At 43.8% G+C, this 21,171-nt stretch overlaps 1 long non-coding RNA gene and 1 pseudogene across 2 annotated transcripts in view; one reads left to right on the plus strand and one right to left on the minus strand.

Annotated features, from left to right (window-relative positions):
• The window catches only part of LOC129135846 (spidroin-2-like), a 111,402-nt pseudogene that overhangs the window by 70,733 nt on the left and 19,498 nt on the right, over positions 1-21,171 (plus strand).
• LOC134810809 (uncharacterized) overlaps positions 1-21,171 on the minus strand; it is a 102,505-nt gene that overhangs the window by 29,511 nt on the left and 51,823 nt on the right. Inside the window, exon 6 of one of the 2 annotated variants that reach the window (XR_010159402.1) lies at positions 5,310-5,402. The exons of the other annotated variant lie outside the window; for it this stretch is intronic. This is a non-coding gene — a long non-coding RNA (uncharacterized LOC134810809). The remainder of the gene's footprint in view (positions 1-5,309; positions 5,403-21,171) is intronic. 2 annotated transcript variants of the gene reach the window in all.

Genomic DNA, 21,171 nt, shown 5'->3' on the forward strand with positions numbered 1-21,171 from the left:
ACCATAAATATGCTAATTCTTCTCTCTTCAAACCTCCAGCATCAACTAATGGCTCTGGGACCAAATTACAATTTACCTGTCATTCTCCAGGCCCTCCCCCATCCACTACAGCCCCTCACCCTCCTGTCGTTTCAGTTCCTCAACCAGTCTGCGTCAATATGCGCCGCTCAATCTTACCTTTTTAAAAACAATTTAAGGATGCTTGTACTCAGTATGGTCCTACTTTTCCTTATGTTCAAATGGTATTGCACACTTTTTATACTGAGGTCGTTTTGCTTCCTTTAGACTGTGATCTTTTGGCAAAAAGCTGTTCTAAGTCCATCTCAGCCTGGTGGTCAGAGGAGGCCTGTTTACAGGCTCAGCTAAATCGGAGTAATGACATTCTAATTACTCAGGCTCAGCTCACAGACTCCGATAGTTTGTCTGATGCTTATGCCCAATTAAACTTTGATACTCTTACCACAGAACAAGTAACAAAAGTGTGTATGAGAGCTTGGGATAAATTACACTCCCCAGCCTAAGTTCCTGTTTCTTTTACTGCTGGTAAACAAGCTCAATTGCTTTTACTACCTAATATCCTTTTAAACAAAGGAGATAAGACAAGTGGCCCTGGGATTCAGCAGTGGCCGCTTTCTAAAGAAAAACTGGAGGCTTTAAATCAATTGGTTTCTGAGCAGTTACAACTTGGAAATGTGGAACCTTCTCTTTCCCCTTGGAATTCCCCTGTGTTTCTAGTAAAAAAGAAATCAGGCAAATGGCGGATGGTAACCGATTTAAGGGCCATTAATGCTGTAATTAAACCTATGGGGGCCGTCCAACCCGGCATGCCTGCCCCTGCTTTAATACCTAAAGATTGGCCTCTCATAGTTATTGATCTTAAAGAGTTTTTTTTTTTTCATATCGCTTTACATAAATCGGATTGTGAAAAATTTGCTTTTACTGTATCATCTATCAATAATCAGGAGCCTGTAGCTCGTTATCAATGGAAAGTACTTCCTCAGGGAATGCTAAATAGCCCTACAATCTGCCAGCTTTATGTTGGACAAGTGCTTTCACCAGTTTGAGCCCGATTTCCCGAGGCCTATATTCTTCATTATATTGATGATATTTTAATTTCTGCCCCCACTGATAAAAATATTAATTTTTTTGAGCCGCTGTGTTACAGAGGCTGGATTACACATTGCTCAGGATAAAATTCAACAGACCACTCCTGTTCAATATTTAGGAATGGTGGTCGATAAACAATGTATTCAACCTCAAAAAGTTTAAATTAGGAGAGATTCTTTAAAAACTTTAAATGACTTCCAAAGACTTTTGGGTAACATTAATTATATAAGACCTACTTTAGGCATTCCGACCTATGCCCTGTCTAACTTGTTCTCTATGCTGCGGGGAGAATCTCCCCGCAGCCCTAGGACTTTGACCCCTGAGGCTTTACTGGATCTGGAATTTGTAGAGGAAAAAATCCAGACTGCCCAGTTATCTAGAGTACAGACATTTCAGCCTTTTCAGCTTCTGGTTTTTGCTTCATTACACTCTCCTACTGGACTAATAGTTCAACATAATGATTTAGTGGAATGGTGTTTTCTTCCTCATTCTGTGTCAAAAACTTTATCTAGACCAAATAGCCATATTAATTGGACAGGTTCGGTGCAGAATACTTCAAATTTCTGGATTTGATCCAAGTGTAATTGTAGTTCCTTTAAATCAGCTGGAAGTTCAAGTTGCCTTTCAACATTCTGTACTGTGGCAAATTCACTTGGCTGATTTTATTGGTGTTATTGACAATCATTATCCAAAAAAACAAATTGTTTGATTTTATAAAAATAACGTCTTGGGTGGTTCCTCGATTACCCAAAAATCAACCCATTCCTGAGGCCGTTACAGTATTCACTGATGGCTCTGGTAATGGCAATGCTGGCTATACAGGTCCTGCAGACAAACTTCTTTCTACCTCTTATACTTCTGTTCAAAAGGCGGAGTTAATTGCTGTGATTACTGCCTTACAGGATTTCCCCAAACCTTTAAATATTGTCTCTTATTCTACTTAACGTGGGGAAGAGGATATGCTTGTGTTTCACCAGGAGATCATCATTCCCCTGTCTGGGTACCCACCAAAAGACTCAAGCTTCTTGTGAATACTGACAATCAAAACCACAGTGAAGAGATGTCTGTGTCAGAGACTGCCTTCAGATGTGGTGAGATCTGTGCGGACTCCTCAGAAACAGGCACACCAAATCACAATGGGTGTAAATCAATCCTCCCTGATGACAGTGGAGACCCATCTAACTAATCACACGTCTCCTGATTACCTTTCTTTTTCTCCTTACAAACCTAAATATCTCACCATTTCTATTAGCCAGAAAATAACATCCCTCTGTTCTTCTCTTTCTCCTTCAGCACTCCATCTCGCTTACACTAGGTTTTATTTAATGATTCTCTTCCTTATACTTTCTGTCTCACCAGTTTCCTCTCACACTGATTCACCTGCTACACATAATTATTCTTCTTGGGCTTAGGTGCCTTTTCCTCCACTTATTCGCCCTCTCACCTGGATAGATGCTCCCGCAGAAATCTACACTAACGCAGAAATCTACACTAACGATAGTGTGTGGATGCCTGGAGCCATAGACGACCCTTGCCCTGCTCAACCAGGAGAAGAAGGCACTGCATTTAATGTTACCATGGGTTATAAATACCCCCCCTCTGTGCCTCGGACATGCACCTGGTTGCATCCATCTAGAAACTCAGTTCTGGGCTGCTTATCTTTCAGAAACTTCAGCTACAGATAAAATGGGACATTTGGTCTCTGGCCTCTCCCTTTCTCCTTTAAAACAAATGAAAGGAGGAGTAATGGGAGGTACCCCATACTTTCAATATAAACCTGCAGGAAAACCATGCCCTAAACATTTTGAGGGCCCATCTAAAACTTTAATTTGGGAAGATTGTGTTAACTCACATGCAGTAATATTAAAAAATGACTCATATGGTTGAGTAATAGACTGGGCACCAAAGGGCTATTTAAAAAACAATTTTTCCTCTGTGGAAGGGAATGCCTGGAGGCTACTTATTTTATTTCTTATCAGGAGAAAGAGAATCATCATTCTACTTTGCATACAAGGATCAGCTCATTCTTTCCCTTAAAATGGGAAGATAAAGGCATTACCACCTCCCCACCCCAGGCCTCCTATGATACTCCCTATTCTGAGCCCAGAACACCCAGAACTTTGGAAATTGGCTATTGTCATGTCTGGACTGCGAGTATGGGAAGGAAAAACTATTTTGACTGTTTTTCCCACTACCGTGCCACTCTCTCAGTATCAACGTAGACCCAGACATTCTGCTTTACTTACCTCCAACCTGACTGTTCCCATACAGAGTTGTGTTAAGCCTCCTTACATGCTATTGGTAGGAAATATCAAAATTTGGATGAATAATCAAACTGTCCAGTGCGTCAATTGTCATCTATACACTTGTATTAACTCCCATTTTGACTCCAGGAAAAGTGTAATGTTGGTTCGAGCTCGAGAAGGAATCTGGATTCTGATAACTTTACCTAGACCTTGGGAATCCTCCCCCTCAATACATTTAATTAATGAAGTGGTACAACGAATTCTAAAAGGACCTAAGATATTTGTTTTCACTTTAATCGCTGTTATCATGGGCCTAATTACAGTCACTGCAATGGCCACCACTGCCGGAATGGCATTACACTAGTCTATCCAAACGGCTCATTTTGTTAATGATTGGCAAGCCAATTCCACCCAAATGTGGAATTCTCAACAAGGCATCGATCAAAAATTGGCAAATCAAATTAATCATTTAAGACAGTCTGTTATTTGGCTTGGAGATCGGGTAGTGAGTCTAGAACATCGCATGCAAATGCAGTGCGATTGGAATACTGTGGATTTCTGCACCACCCCTATTCCTATAACGAGACTGATCATTCATGGGAAATGGTCAAAGGACACCTTCTAGGTAGAAAAGATAATTTATCATTGAAAACAACTAAATTAAAAAAACAAATTTTTGAAGCCTCCCAAGCTCACTTATCCATCGTGCCTGGAGATCAGGTGGCAGAAAATCTTTATGGATTAAACCCCACAACTTGGATTAAGTCTATTGGGGGCTCCACTGTAGTAAATTTTGGAATTATGTTTCTCTGCTTAATCGGCTTGCTTTTAGTGTGCCGTACCAGTCAAGTAATCCTGTGTCAAAATCGAGAGAACGAACAAGCCTTCATCGCCATGGCACATTTATATAAAAAGAAAGGGAGAGATGTTGCGGGAAGTCAGGACCCCAAACGGAGGGACCGGCTGAAGCCATGACAGAAGAACGTGGATTATGAAGATTTTATGGACATTTATTAGTTCCCCAAATTAATACTTTTGTAATTTCTTATGCCTGTCTTTACTGCAATCTCTAAACATAAATTGTAAAGATTTCATGGACACTTATCACTTCCCCAATCAATACCCTTGTGAATTCCTATGCCTGTCTTTAATCACTTAATCCTGTCAGTCGAGAAGGATGTATATCGTCTCAGGACCTGTAATAATTGCGTTAAGTACACAAATTGTATAGCATGTGTGTTTGAGCAATATGAAATGTGGGCACCCTGAAAAAAGAAGAGGATAACAGCAATTGTTCAGGGAATTAGAGAGATAACCTTAAACTCTGACTGCCGGTGAGCCGGGCAGAACAGAACCATATTTCTCTTCTTTCAAAAGCAAATGGGAGAAATATCGTTGAATTCCTTTTCTCAGCATGGAACGTCCCTGAGAAAGAGAATGCCCACCTAGGGGTAGGTCTCTGAACTGGCCCCCCAGGGCTTACCTGTCCCTTATGGTCGAGATTGCAGAGGTGAAATAAACTCCAGTCTCCCATAGCACTCCCAGGCTTATTAGGAAGAGAAAATTCCCACCTAATAAACGTTGGTCAGACGGGTTGATCTCAAAACCCTGTCTCCTGATAAGATGTTATCAATGACAATGGTGCCAAAACATCATTAGCAATTTTAATTTCACTTCCGTCCTGTGGTCCTGTGATCTCACCCTGTCTCCACTTGCATTGTGATATTCTATTACCCTGTTAAGTACTTGATGTCTGTCACCCACACCTATTCGTATACTCCCTCCCCTTTTGAAACTCCCTAATAAAAACTTGCTGGTTTTTGTGGCTTGTGGGGCATCACGGATCCTACCAATGTGTGATGTCTCCCCCGGACGCCCAGCTTTAAAATTTCTCTCTTTTGTACTCTGTCCTTTTATTTCTCAAGCCAGTCGACGCTTAGGAAAATAGAAAAGAACCTGCCTGATTATCAGGGCAGGTCCCCCGATAGTGTTGGGTGGTGGTAATGCAATGATGAAGATGGCAGGCATGCCTCTGCCCTCCAGGAGTTTCTAGGATACAGAGGGGGACAAACAAAAAATAAGTAAATCCATGAAAGAAGTATAGGTGGAACCTGCCCCCAATATTTCAATGTAGGTTCTTTATATTTTCCACAAGTGTCAGCCAGCTGAGAAATAAAGAGAGACACTACAAAGAGGAATTTTACAGCTGGGCTGCTGCAGGTGACATTACACATCAGTAGGACCGTGATGCCCCCTGAGTCTCAGATGAGCAAGTTTTTATTAAGGGCTTCAAAAGGAAAGGGGGTGTAAGAACAGGGAGTAGGTACAAAGGTCACATGCTTCAAAGGGTAAAAAGCAGAACTACTACTAAGGGTCTAACAAAGATCACATGCTTCTGAGGGAACAGGACAAAGGGCAAAAGCAGAACTACTGATAAGTGTCCAGCAAAGATCACAAAGCAAAGGGCAAAAGCAGAACCACTGATAAGGGTCTATGTTCATTCAAGCATGTATTGTCTTGATAAACATCTTAAACAACAGAAAACAGGGTTCAAGAGCAGAGAACCAGGCTGACCACAGATATATCAGGGCGGAGTTTTTCTCCACCCTAGTAAGCCTTTGGGTACTGCAGGAGACCAGGGCATATCTCAGTCCTTATCTCAACTGCATAAGACAGACATTCCCAGAGCGGCCATTTATAGAACTTCCCCCAGGAATGCATTCCTTTCCCAGGGTATTACTATTAATATTCCTTGCTAGGAAAAGAATTTAGCAATATCTCTCCTACTTGCACATCCGTTTATAGACTCTCTGCAAGAAGAAACATATGGCTCTTTTTGCCCAACCCTGCAGGCAGTCAGACCTTATGGTTGTCTTCCTTTGTTCCCTAAAAATTGCTGTTATTCTCTTCTTTTTCAAGGTGCACTGATTTCATATTGTTGAAACACACATGTTTCACAATCAATTTGTACAGTTAACACAATTATCACAGTGGACCTGAGGTGATATACATCCTTAGCTTATGAATATAACAGAATTAAGAGATTAAAGACAGGCATAAGAAATTATAAAAGTATTATTTGGGAACTGATAAATGTCCATGAAATCTTCACCATTTATGTTCCTCTGCCATGGCTCCAGCCAGTCCCTCTCCATTTGGGGTCCCTGACTTCCCACAACAAGAAACAATAAGAGGTTAAGGTGGAGAAGAGCAGGGAAGTCCACTTTAGAAGGGGGTCAGGGAAGAGCTGTCTGTGGAAGCATCATTTTAGCTGACACCTAAAGGATGGTCTAATTTGGGGACGTGCAGAGGAAAATCATTCCAGGCTGAAGCAGCAAGTGCAAAGGCCCTGTTGTGGGAAAAGGTTTTAAAGTCCAAGAAAACAAAAGGAGGCCATAGTGGCTGAAATAGAGTAGGCCAAGGGCAGGAGATAGGAGAGGGTTGGAGAGGTGGCAGGAACAGGCAGAAGACTCGGGGTCTCGATTTTATTCTATGTACCATGGGCAGGAAAGGCAGGGATGAGACTCAATAGACGCCTTAAGATCACTGAAGCTGCCAGGTAGGAAATGGATTGCTGAGCATGGAGAGCAGGTGCAGAGTACCAGTTAAGACCAGTTAGGAGCCTGCTGTAGCCCAGCTGAGATAGTGGTGTCCTAGGCAAAGATAACGACAGTGAAGCTAGAGAGAGTGGACAAGTTGGATAAAGTTTAGAATCACAGGACTTGCTGACTGGAGAAGAGGGCAAAAGCAGAGTTAGCACAACACATGAGTTATGACCACCTTGAGCAGCTCAGCAGGGGGTGGTGCCATTTACAGAACAGAGATGGCATGGACAGAGCCCATGGAGAAGGAGGAGGAAAAAGAGTTTGGCTTTGGGTTTTTTTTTTTAGGACATGGTCTCTGGCTGTGTCACCCAGGCTGGAGTGCATTGGTGCAATCATAGCTCTTTGCAGCCTCAAACTCCTGGGCTCAAGTGATCCTCCTGCCTCAGCCTGCCATGTAGCAGGACTACAGATCCTACAGATGCACATCACCATGCCTAGCTTTTTTTTTTTTTTTTTTTTTTTTTGTAGATAGGGAGTCTCACTGTGTTTTCCGGGCTGGCTTCAAACTCCTGGCCTCAAGTAATCCTCCCACCTCAGCCTCCCATAGCACTGGGATTACAGCCATCACCTACTACTCCAAGCCATGAGTTTGGCTTTAGATGTAACAAGGTTGAGGTGTTCATGAGTTGACAAGTGGAAAAAACAAGAAAGAAGTTGAGTGTTTAAGACTGCTGTTTGAAGGAGAAGTCTAGCCTCAAGACAAAAGTTCAGGACTCATTAGCTGAGAAATGGCACTGAAAATTATGTAAATGGATAAGCTCAGCTAGCAAACAATTCCAGAGAGAGCAGAAAGTCCAGAGAGAGCAGCACTGGGCTATGCACCTGGCCTAATGCCGCCCCGCTCCTCCCAATCCCTGTGTTATGCTGGAGAGGGTTCAGCCTCTGGTGAGTTTCACCAAACTCCCACATCTCTTTCTTCTGAGACCTTCTCTAAAATCTCCTCTTTTATACTTAGTGAAATGGGATTCTCTTTTTCCCATCCAGCTTAAGCAAAAACTTTTGACTATGAGAAGAATGAGGATGCATTTAGTATCTCTTCTGCATGGCTAATTCCATCAAAGTTTTCTCATTATTCATGCCTGGCACTCTCATTTTCTTCTTTTGCCTCTAAGAGCACAGTCGTAGCCTTAATTACTGACCTTTTCACTCTTCTAATGCCAGCGATTTCCCCCATCTCAGTTCTCAGGAAGTTCTGTTCACAGAATTATCTCCTGAATCCTCACCTGGAGATAGAAATTGTTCTCTGTGGCCATATCTTCCCCCTCTAATTCTTATCAAAAAACTCAGTGATCTCTGTGCATCAAATATTAAACTCAAGCTCAACAGATCATGATATTCTGGCTTGTCTCTCTCTCTGGCCTGTGGGTTAACAGGTATGCAACCTTTGCAGAGGAGACACCAAATTCTCAGGAGGCCAGAGTTTCCAAAGGTAGTGGTCACTCTTGCTCTCTTTCTCCTGCTCAAAATTCAGCACTAGAGAGTGTTACACCATTGCACCTGCAGAGGATTTCATCTGACTCTAGAGACTGCAGAGGAGAGAGATGGACAAACTAACAGGCATTCAGAAAATGACTACCACAATGGGGAAGAAAATGAAAGTCAAACCAAATAAGCAATGGTCAAAAAAAGAAAAAAAATCTAGAGGGCAGCTGCAGTGGCTCACACGTGTAATCTCAGCACTTTGGGAGGCCGAGGCAGGTGGATCACTTGAGATCAGGAGTTCGAGCCCAGCCAGGGCAACATAGTGAAACCACATCTCTACTAAAAATACAAAAATTAGCCAGGTGTGGTGGCGGGCACCTGTAATCCCAGCATTTTGGGAGGCTGAGGTGGGTGGATCACCTGATGTCAGGAGTTTGAGACCAGCATGGCCAACATGGTGAAACCCTATTTCTATTAAAAAATACAAAAATTAGCCAGGTGTGGTGGCAGGTGCCTGTAATCCCAGCTACTTGGGAGGCTGAGGCAGGAGAATTGCTTGAACCCAGGAGGCAGAGGTTGTGGCAAGCAAAGATTGCACCACTGCACTCCAACCTGGGCAACAGTGAGACTTTGTCTCAAAAAAAAAAAAAAAAGAAAACGTAGAGATGTCCATCCAGTCTGAACAGAATATTCCAGAGCAGACGTTGGGACACTATGGCACATGGGCCAAATCTGACCTGCTTGCACATGTGTTTGTCAATAAAGTTTTATTGAAACACAGCCATGCACATTTGCTACATATTGTCTATTGCTGCTGGATTTGGCTGTTCTCTCATGCTATAAAGAAATACCTGAGACTGGGTAATATATAAAGAAAAGAGGTTTAATTGGCTCGCAGTTTTGTAGGCTGTACAGGGAGCATGACACTGACATCTGAGCTTCTGTGGAGGCCTCAGGAAAATTACAATGATGGCAAAAGGTGAAGCGGGAGCAAGAGACTAAGGAGGGAGGTGCTACACACTCGTAAACAACCCGATCTTGCAAGAACTCACTCACTATTGCAAGGACAGGACCAAAAGGATGATGCTAAAGCATTCATGAGAAATCCACCCCTATGATCCAATCTCTTCCCACCAGGCCCCACCTCTAACACTGGGGACAGCTTTTATCTTGGCTTTTTCACTGGCAGCCCCTTCCTCAAGGACTTAACTTGTGCAAGCTGACTCTTAGCACATCAAAGAATGCAATGAACTGATAAGATACTGTGGGGCGAGCAATATCCGCAGTTCCCAGGAATTTGTCCGATTGATAATGCCTAAAGCCCCACGTCTATCACTTTGTAATCGTCTTAAAGCCCTTAGACCTAGAACTGTTTACTTTCCTGTATCAATTTATCCTTTTAACTTTTTTGCCTACTTTACTTCTGTAAAATTCTTTTAACTAGACCCGTTTCCCATTTCTAAACTGAAGTATAAAAGAAAATCTAGCCCCTTCTTCGGGGCCAAGAGAACTTTAAGTGTTAGCCATTTCTTGGCCACCAGCTAAATAAGCAGACTCTTAATTCATGTCAAAGTGTGGCATTTTCTCTAACTCATTCAAGTACAACATTTGGAGGCCCCAGCGGGAAATGCCATGAGGCGAGAGCCGGGCTCCCCCGGAAGGACGGCCGGCTTGTGGGGGGTGCCACCTGAAAAAAAATCTTCAGGTCCTTGAAAGGTGACCGTCTTCCAGAGGAGAGCGGATCTACTACCGTGTGGGTGCCCATAAAAATTCCACCTCTGAGTCCTCGACTTCTGACCCCGAGGTCACGTAGGTCAGATTTGACTTCAGATCTAGTAAGAGGGAAGCGGCCCTGATGAGGGTGTCCATCTTTCGACTCTGCCTGTTTCTCTAGGACGCTAGAAGGTAGAGCCCTGGTTTTCTGTTAGGCACCTCTGTGTCTCTTTCTAGGAGGGAAGTGGCCCTGACAGGGGCCCTCCCTTGACTCAGTCCACATCCCAGGATGCTGGAGGACTAAGTCCTGGTTTCTGGCAGACCTGTCACTCTCTCTCCCTCTTTTTCTATCTCTCATCTTTCTCTTGTTCAAGTTTCTTGAAGAATCTCCAAGAAAGAAAAAAAAAAAAAACTGTTATATACTCTGTGTGAATAATGAATGAATGAGGGAGGACAAGGGCTTGCGCTTGTCCTGCAGTTTGTAGCTCCACGGCGAAAGCTACGGAGTTCAAGTGGGCCCTCACCTGCGGTTCCGTGGCGACCTCATAAGGCTTAAGGCAGCATCAGGCATAGCTCCATCTGAGCCGGAAGTTTATACCGGCCTGCCAATGCTAAGAGGATCCCAAGTCCCCTCAGGGGGAGCGGCCAGGCAGGCATCTGACTGATCCCATCACAGGACCCCCTCCCCTTGTCTGTCTAAAAAAAAAAAAAAAAAAAAAAAAAAGGGGAGAAACTGTCATAACTGTTTACATGCCCTAAAGTCAATTGTTTGTTTCATGTCGATTGTTCTGTTCAGTGTCTATTGTCTTGTTAGTAGTTGTCAAAGTTTTACATGTCAAGATATTGATATTGCCAAAGACGTCTAAGTAAAAACTTCTTCAAAGTCCTTAGTGCTGATTTTTTGTCACAGGAGGTTAAATTTCTTATCAATCTTTTAGGCTGGCCACCACAGTCCTGTCTTTTCTGCCAGAAGCAAGTCATGTGTTGTTACAAGAACAAGTGTGAAAAACATTCGCCTGATTCAGATTTCTAGCACCATGAAAGTTGTAAGTATTTAGATCGTCATACTCCACGTCCAAGTGATTAGACCTCCTCTAAACCAAACCAGTAGTGAGTTCAAAACGGCCACCCTGCAGATTTCCTTGCTCACCTCTCTTGTCATTCTGTAACTTTTCCTGTGCCCTTAAGTAGAACACTGTGTAAAGAAACGTACGCCCGTACTGCTTTGCTTCATTTAGATTCTTACTCTGTTCCTCTGTGGCTACTCTCCCATCTTAAAAATGATCTCAGTAGTCCTTTTCTGCCTCATCCCTGCCCCCTAACCTGCTCATCTCGTTTTCCAGTGCGACAGGAAGTTCAGCGTCTCCAGGACTTCGCTCTGCTCTCACTCCTTAAACCCTTAAAAGAAAAAGCTAAGCTTAAACTATTTGCCTTTAAGTCATAAAGATACCGAAAACATTTAAGGTACAGATCTAGAAGAAGAAGAAGAACGCCTAGATCAAACTGACCCAGAAGATCTCAGGCTGGCTCTAGTCCTCCTCCCTCAATCTTAATTTACAGTAATGTAGCAAGTGGTATTAGCTGTTGTAGTTTTTCTGCTCTTTCTAGTCATGTTGATGCTGTGCTTTCAATACTCCAGTCCCCCAAGAAATAAGTTTCTCTGTCCGTGCTAAGTTTAATATCTATGCTCAAATCTTATTAAATTGCCTTCAAAAAAAAAAAATAATAAGAAACACTTCCTCCCAGTCTTGTAAAATTTAAAGCCCTCTCCAATGTATGCTGAATTTTCCTCTCAGTTCCTCAGAGGATTATAAAGTCCGCCTTAAAAAAGGCAAGCTCCAGACACTGTGCAAAATAAAATGGCCGAAGTTTAAAGTCAAGTGGCCCCCTGAAGGGTCATTGAACCTCACAATTGTTCAAGCTGTGTGGCAGGTTGTTACCGAAACTCCTAGCCACCCTGATCAGTTTCCCCACATTGATCAATAGCTAAGTTTAGTCCGGATCCCACCTCCATGGCTCCGTTCATGCGCCATTCATAATTCTACCTCCAAGCTCCTCCTAAGCCAGACCGCGTTTTCGCCTCGACCCTCAGCCGGTTCAGCTCCCCCTGTACTGCCTCCCTCTGAAGAAGAGGGGAGTCTCCCTCACCCAGTCCCACCGCCTTACAACCAGCCTTCTCCCTTAAAGTTATCCCATGTCTCCTCGACGACGTCCCCTGTAGGCTCGCCACACATTGCCTCTCAATAGCGACAGCGGCAGGAAGAAATAACCCCTCTACTACCACTGAGAGAGGCACAAGTCCCTCCAGGTGACGAGCGCTCAGCTTCCTTCTTAGTTTATGTCCCTTTTTCTACTTCTGACTTATGTAATTAGAAAACCCATAATCCTCCCTTCTCTGAAAAGCCCCAGGCTTTGACCTCTCTGACAGAGTCTGTACTCCGGACTCACCCACCCAACTAAGATGATGCCAACAGCTCATTTTAACCCTTTTCACCTCTGAAAAAAGCAAATGTATCCGAAAAGAAGCCAAAAAGTACTTCCTCACATCAGCCAATAGACCAGAAGAAGAAGCTAGAGACCTCCTTGAGGAGGTCTTTCCCTCTACCCGGCCTAACTGGCACCCAAATTCCTCAAGTAGAAAGGGAGCTTCAGACGATTTTCACCGGTATCTCCTCGCAAGTATTAAAAGAGCCACTTAGAAACCCATAAACTTGTCTAAGACGACCGAAGTTGTCCAAAGGCCCGATAAGTCACCAAGAACGTTTTTAGAGCGCCTCCAGGAGGCTTATCGGATTTACACCCCTTTTGACCCGGCAGCTCCCGAAAATAGCCGTGCTCTTAATTTAGCATCTGTGGCTCAGGCAGCTCCGGATTTAAAAAAGAAACTCCAAAAACAAGAAAAATTTGCTAGAATAAATATCAGTCAGCTTTTAGAAATAGCCCAAAAAGTTTTTGACAGTCAAAAGTTTAAAAAACAAAAACAAGAAACACAGGCTGCTGAAAAGGCCGCTGATAAAACATTCAAAAGACAAACAAAAATATTAGTGGCAGCTGAAAAGGCCGCTGATAAAGCATTCAAAAGACAAACAAAAATCTTAGTGGCAGCTATCCAAGAAGTACAGAATGAAATAGCCCGCTAATTTTGCATTAACTGAAGCCCCTGCTTTAGCCCTCCCTAATATCTCCATAAAAGCCAAGGAGTTGCTGAAGACGTGCTCACTCAGACTCTAAGACCCTAAAGCCGCCCAGTGGCCTATTTATCTAAGAGGCTAGAGCCTGTGGCCTGTGGATGGCCAAGTTGTCTGTGAACTGTAGCGGCTACAGCAAGCCTAGTCCAGGAAGATGATAAGTTAACTCTAAGCCAAAATTGAACCCTTACAGCTCCTCACGCCATAAAGACCTTACTACGAAGTGCTTCTGGCAAATAGATGTCAAATGCTGGCATCTTGCAGTATCGAAGTTTACTGTTAGATCAGCCTCGTTTGACTTTCTCTCCCACAAAGTGTTTCAATCCAGCTACACTACTTCCTGACCCAGACTCCACTATTCCTGCTCATGACTGTCAAGAACTGTTAGAAACTATCGAAACTGGCCGATCTGATCTTCAAGCTGTGCCCCTAGAAAAGGCAGATGCCGCCGTGTTCACAGACAGTAGCAGCTTCCTCAAGCAGGAAGTATGAAAACCCAGTGCAGCTGTTACCATGGAGACACATGTGTTGTAAGCTCAAGCTTTACCAGCGAACACCTCAGCACAAAAGGCTGAATTGATCGCCCTCACTCAGGCTCTCCGATAAAGTGGAATAAACGTATTAACATTTACACTGACAGCAAGTACGCCTTTGCTGCTGTGCATGTACATAAAGCCATCTACCAGGAAAGCAGGCTACTCACCTCAGCAGGTAGCTGTGATCCACTGCAAAGAACATCAAAAAGAAAACACGGCCGTTGCCCATAGTAACCAGAAAGCTGATTCAGTAGCTCAGGTCTCAGCGAGACTTTCAGTCACGCCTCTAAACTTGCTGCCCACAGTCTCCTTTCCACAGCCAGATCTGCCTGACAATCCCGTATACTCAACAACAAAAAAACTGGCTTCAGATCTCAGAGCCAATAGAAATCAGGAAAGTTAGTAGATTCTTCCTGACTCTAGAATCTTCATACCCTGAACTCTTAAAGAAACTTTAATCAGTCACCTACAGTCTACCACCCACTTAAAAAGAGCAAAGCTACCTCAACTCCTCCGGAGCCATTTTCAGATCCCCCATCTTCAAAGCCTAACAGATTAAGCAGCTCTCCAGTGCACAACCTGCGCCCAAGTAAATGCCAAACAAAGTCCTAAACCCAGCCCAGGCCACTGTCTCTGAAAAAAGTTGCCAAGAAAAAAGTAAGAAATTGACTTTACAGAAGTCAAACCACACCAGGCTAAGTACAAATACCTTCTAGTACTAGTAGACACCTTCTCCAGATAGACTAAGGCATTTGCTACCGAAAATGAAACCACCAACACAGTAGTTAAGTTTTTACTCAATGAAATCATCCCTCAATATAGGCTGCCTGCTGCCATAAAGTCTGATAATAGAGCAGCCTTCACCTCGCCTATAGCTCAGTCAGTCAGTAAGGCGTTAAACATTCAACAGAAGCTTCATTGTGCCTATCAACCCCAGAGCTCCAGGCAAGTAGAACGCATGAACCACACCCTAAAAAACACGCTTATAAAATTGATCTTAAAAACTAGTGTAAAGTAAGTTTCCTTCCTTTAGCCCTACACAAAGTAAGGTGCACCCCTTACCAGGCTAAGTTCTCACCTTTTGAAATCATGTTTAGGAAGGCGCTGCCTATCTTGCCTAAGCTAAGAGATGCCAAATTAGCAGAAATATCACAAACTAATTGATTACAGTACCTATAGTCTCTCCAACAGGTACAAGATATCATCCTGCCACATGTTCGAGGAGCCCATCCCAATCCAATTCCTGACCAAAGTCCTGCCATTCGTTCCAGCCAGGAGACCTAGTGTTTGTTAAAAAGTTCCAAAAAGAAAGACTCACTCCTGCTTAGAAAAGACCTCACACCGTCATCCTCACGACGCCAATGGCTCTGAATGTAGATGGCATTCCTGCTTACATTCATCACTCCCGCATCAAAAAGGCCAACAGAGCCCAACTAAAAACATAAGTCCCAGGCCTAAGTCAGTCCCCTTAAAACTGCACCTAAGTCAGGTGAAGCCATTAGATTCATTCTTTTTACTAACTCACTTACTTGTTATTGCCCCTTACGTCCTCTGTGCCTTCCTACTCCTTTCTCCTCACCTCTTTCACAACAGGACGTGTATTTGCAAACACCACTAGAAGGCCAGTACCTCCAAGTCTCCTTTGCAGTTGATTTATGTGTACTGTTCCCAAAGCCAGCCCATACCCATGAAAAGCAACACAATCTGCCAGTCCCAGGAGCAGGAAATGTAGACCTTGCAGCAACATTCAGACACTCCAAGAGCCAAACTAAGTGTAGAAGCTCCAAAAGTGCAGAAAAAAAGACTCCAAAATATTGGCTTTTGCCTCTGTCCTAGAAATCACCCTGACGCTAGCTGTCAAGATACTTAACAGTTTTTGTCCTGATTAGACATGTGTAACTTTAGCCACCTACTCTAGAAGATCAACCAGATCTTCAACTCTTTCCATAAGTCCTACTTCTCACCTAAATTATGTACTAGAAAAAATTGTAATCCTCTTACTATAACTGTCCATGACCTTAATTCAACTCAATAGTATCATGGCATGTCATCAAGATTAAGATTTTATATCCCAGGATTTAATGTTAAGACTATGTTCACCATCCAAAAAAACCCTAGTCTCATAAAGCCCACCCAAGCCAATCAGGCCTTTAACTGATCTAAGTAACCCTCTGTTCCAGAAACACCCTGACAAAGTTGACTTAACTGTTCCTCCACCATTCTTAGTCATAAAAGATACTGTCCAGAAAGTGCAAGAAAATCTAGATAAGCGCCAACAAGAACAAGAAAATAACATCCCCTAGTATCAAAGCATGTTCAACTAGAACCCAGAGCTAGCTATTCTAATTACTAAGTTAGCCAGACCCCCTCCCCATCCTATTAAATGTAATTTTTGGACCTTGTATATTAGTTTCTTAATTTTGTAAAACAACACATAGCTTCTATCAACCTTATGTATCTTAAGACTCAATATAACCCCCTTGTTATAACTGAAGAATCAATGATTTGATTCCCCAAAAACACAAGAGAGGAATGTAATGCCCAACCTTGTTTTTACTAACCCTGTTCTTAGACTCTCCCTTTCTTTGAATCACCTAGCCTTGTTTCCACCTGAATTGACTCTCCCTTAGTTAAGAGAGCGAGACAGACTCCATCTTGGCTCTTTCACTGGCAGCCCCTTCCTCAAGGACTTAACTTGTGCAAGTTGACTCCCAGCACATCAAAGAATGCAATTAACTGATAAGATATTGTGGCGAGCAAATATCCGCAGTTCCCAGGAATTCGTTCAATTGATAACGCCCAAAGCCCCGCGTCTATCACCTCATAATAGTCTTAAAGCCCCTAGACCTAGAATTCTTTACTTGCCTTAACAATTTATCCTTTTAACTTTTTTGCCTACTTCTGTAAAATTGTTTTAACTAGACCCCCCTCCCCTTTTTAAACCAAAGTATAAAAGAAAATCTAGCCCCTTCTTGGAGGCCGAGAGAACTTTAAACGTTAGCCATTTCTTAGCCGCCGGTTAAATGAACAGACTTTTAATTCGTCTCAAAGTGTGGCATTTTCTCTAACTCGCTCAAGTACAACACATCCAGCAGGCACGTAATCCACTCCAAAATGCTGTCCTGGGGTAGTGAAGATGATGTTGCTGGAAATATCCTGAAATGGCATGCGGATGAGTACCCCCAGAGGCTTATATGTTGAGCTAAGTACTTTGCTGATGAAGGGTACAAGTTGAAGGGGTTTTGAAAGGCAGAGTGAGGTTCCTCAGAAGGCTGTTGCTACAGAAAGCCAGGAGGAGAAATTACATGGCCAGATAGAGTGGCATGACCGTTGGATAAGGGCTTTTTGTTTGATGGTTTTTGAGATGGAGTTTTACTCTTGTTGCCCAGGCTGCAGTGCAATGGCACGATCTCAGCTCACCGCAACCTACGCCTCCCAGGTTCAAGCGATTCTCCTGCCTCAGCCTCCCTAGTAGCTGGGATTACAGGCTTGTGCCACCACGACCGGCTAATTGTGTATTTTTTGTAGAGATGGGGTTTCTCCACGTTGGTCAGGCTGGTTTTGAACTCCCGACCTCAGGTGATCCGCCCTCCTTGGCCTCCCAAAGTGCTGGGATTACAGGCGTGAGCCACCGCGCCCAGCCTGGATGAGGGTCTTTAGCAAAGATGGAAGTTTTGGTACCTTGCAGTTTAATCTCTTCATTTATGTCCTCCTGAAATCTTCAGGAATAGCACTATTTTGTCAATACTTCTGGGATCGTACTTAGGGGGACTTAAAGGAGATGTGATGTGGCAGCCTTTGGCTCAAGGGAGTATCATACTAGCTCAAAGAGATCTGGGTACATCCCAGTTGAACCAACTCTTCTGAGGATATGATAGATCCTGGGAGGCCACTCTGATCCTGCCAACCTTGAGGCCAGATGAGTCTTTGAAAAACATGGTTTGGCTTAACACCAGTAATTAGTCTAACACCCACTATGAATCTTGCTGAACTGAAGCTATACAAATACCTTTTCAAAAGATTTTTTTTTTCATTCCAGATCCTTCTTAGAAATTCCTAAGGCTCAATGTTGTGTGGAAGATTCTGAGAAAGAAAGTAGTTTCCGATCTTTGGGATTCCCCTGAGATGGTCCAATCTGCAAAAAGTTCATTGCCATTTCCATCAAGGACACTGAGAACAAGAGTCTTATCCGGATTGGATCCTGGGAATTGAGAAGCTTCAGCAGGTGGGAAATGCACCCTCCACAGGCTCACACCCTTGTGGGCTGTTTCAGTTACCTATTGCACCTAAAATTAGAAACTTTAAAAACCACCACAAGTCATTATTGCTCAGGACCCTGTGAGTTGCATGGGGACTTCCTGGCTGGTTTAAGCTGGGCTCATTTGTGTGGCTACCTGCAGCTGGAGGGCCAGCTGGGCGGAACATCCAGGACGGCCTCATGCATGTGCCTGGCAGTTGGTGCTGGTTGTCAGCCGGGGAACCTTGTTTTCCTTCATGTGGCCCCTCGCCCTCCAGAGCCCCTCTCCAAATGTCCCTTTAAGCAGGATAGCCAAGGTTTGCTTGGTGCCAGCATCCAAGAGGGCAAAAATATGGAAACTACGAGAGGGCTCTCAAGGCCTAAGACTATATGCACCCCAAAAGTCTGAGGTCTCAGTTAATTCAGAAAGTTTATTTTGCCAAGATTGAGGAAACATGCCTGTGACACAGCCTCAGGAGGTCCTGACAACATGTGCTTAAGGTGGTAGGGATACAGCTTGGTTTGATACATTTTAGAGAGACATGAGACATCAATCAATATGTGTAAGATGTACATTGGTTCAGTCTGGAAAGGCGGGACAACTCCAGGTGAAGGTGAAGGTGAGACAAGGGGAAGGGGCTTCCTGGTCATAGGTAGTTATGAGACAAATGGTTGCATTCTTTTGAGTTCCTGATTAGCCTCTCCAAATGAGGCAATCACATATACATTTATCTCAGTGAGCAAAGGGGTGACTGAATAGAATGGGAGGCAGGTTTCCCCTAAGCAGTTCCCAGCTTGACTTTTCTCTTTAGCTTAGTAACTTTTTTTTAGGTTGGGGGACAGAGTCTCTCTCTGTTGCCCAGGCTGGAGTGCAGTAGTACGATCTCGGCTCACTGCAACCTCTAACTCCAGGGTTCAAGTAATTTCCCTGCCTCAGCCTCCCAAGTAGCTGGGATTACAGGCGCCTGCCACCACGCCTGACTAATTTTCATATTTTTTAGTAGAGACGGGGATTTGTCATGTTGACCAGGCTGGTCTTGAACTCCTGAGCTCAGGTGATCTGCCCACCTCAGCTTCCCAAAGTGTTGGGAACTCCTGACCTCAGGTGATCCGCCTGCCTCAGCTTCCCAAAGTGCTGGGATTGCAGGCGTGAGCCACTGAGCCCAGCCTAGCTTAGTGATCTTGTGGTCCCAAGGTTTATTTTGCTTTCACGGCTAGAAGTTGGTCATCATCACTTTGGCAGCATTCCACTGGCCAAAGCAAGTCATAGGCAGCCCAGATTCATGTAGAGGAATATAAACTCTACCTCTTAAGGGAAAGATTGCTTCAATTACACTGCACGAGTATTTGCAGAAAGTTGTACCCATCTTTGGAAACTACCACACACACACACACACACACACACACCTTTACATGCAACCCTCCCTTGAGGTGCATCTACTTCTAGGCAGAACCAAAACTTGACAGTACTCGACAGAAGAAAAGTAGTGTCCTAAATGCCAGTTCTCTTCTTACTCAACTTCAGCCTCATTTTAAGCAAATTCTAACAGTTTATGTGTCTTGAGAAACATTTTAATTAATCTTTGGAATTTAAGAATTTGAATTCATAGCAGTAGCCTGTGCATAGGAAATACACATATTGTAAGTTTTTCCTTTCTGATAAATCATACTGAGGGAACCACAATGTAACTTTTTTTTTTTTTTTTTTTTTGAGTCGGAGTCTCACTCTGTTGCCCAGGCTGGAGGGCAGTGGCATGATCTCAGCTCACTGCAACCTCCGCCTCCCAGGTTCAAGTGATTCTCCTGCCTCAGCCTCCTGAGTAGCTGGGATTACAGGTGCACAAGACGGGGTTTCACCATGTTGGTCAGGTTGGTCTGTAACTCCTGACCTCTGATCTGCCCACCTCAGCCTCCCAAAGTGCTGGGATTATAGGCGTGAGCCACCCGTTCACGTATAATGTAATTGTATATTGAAAGTTTCCCTTTTTTAAAAAAAATAATTAACAGGTTTAAGAGAATGTATTTCCTGATGTATTCCTTTCACTGCAGACATCTATTGCCTTTTCAGTCTAGCAGCCCTCCCCTCTATAGAAACTCACACTTCCTACTCCAGTCAGGTGGCTCTCATGGGGGCTACCATGTTCTCACATGACTCCACCCCTCTGGCCTCAGTTGATTGGTCTAGGGATGAGCATCTGGCCTAAATTGGCCAATCAGAATTCTTCCCTTGAATATTTGTCCAAACTGGAACTACACCAAGTTAATCATTCTCTGTGATGACAGGAACTGTGTGTAGTAAGAAATACAGGAGCTTTTGTGGCCACATTTCTCACCTTATGGAGAAAAGGCTTGAGTAAGAAGAAATTAAGCCAGTATGCAGACAAGGCTAGAGACAGAGATGGAGAGAGAGATCTTGTGGTAAGCCCCTTAGTTTTTATCATTCTAGTACATGCTTGCTACTGCATACAACCAAGACTTTCACCTGAGGGTTTTCTCAAAGTCAGGCATGGAGTATGTCAGAAAAGCCACAGAAGCCGGGTGCAGTGGCTCACTCCTGTAATCCCAACACTGAGAGGCTGAGGCAGGTGGATCACAAGGTCGGGAGTTCGAGACCAGCCTGACCAACATGGCAAATCCCCATCTCTACAAAAAATAAAAAAATTAGCAGGGCATGGTGGCAGGTGCCTGTAATCTCAGCTACTCAAGAAACTGAGGCAAGAGAATCGTTTGAACCTGGGAGGCAGATGTTGCAGTGAGCCGAGATCATGCCATTGCAGTCCAGCCTGGGTGACAGAGCAAGACTATATCTCAAAAAAAAAAAAAAAAAAGAAGAAGAAGAAGAAGAAGAAAGCAAAGCCAGAGAGTTGATGCCCTGGGACCAGTCCTCAGCCAGTGACGGATGGGAGCCAGGCTATAAATGCTTCAATATCTTTGCCCCCTGGATGGAACAACTTTGAAATGCATTCCACATCACCTCCCAGAGGTCCCCAGTGGGGTCAAATCCTAGTTGCCTGGAGTGGTAAGATGCTCACTGAAGCCCCTTGTGTGGCCTCCTGCCTTTCCATGAATCACTTCCTCACTCCCCTATTGGTGTTCCCTGGAATCATCTCCTAAATA

The sequence above is a fragment of the Pan troglodytes genome, chromosome 7 (genome assembly GCF_028858775.2).
Source record: "Pan troglodytes isolate AG18354 chromosome 7, NHGRI_mPanTro3-v2.0_pri, whole genome shotgun sequence".
Classification (NCBI taxonomy): Eukaryota; Metazoa; Chordata; class Mammalia; order Primates; family Hominidae; genus Pan; species Pan troglodytes.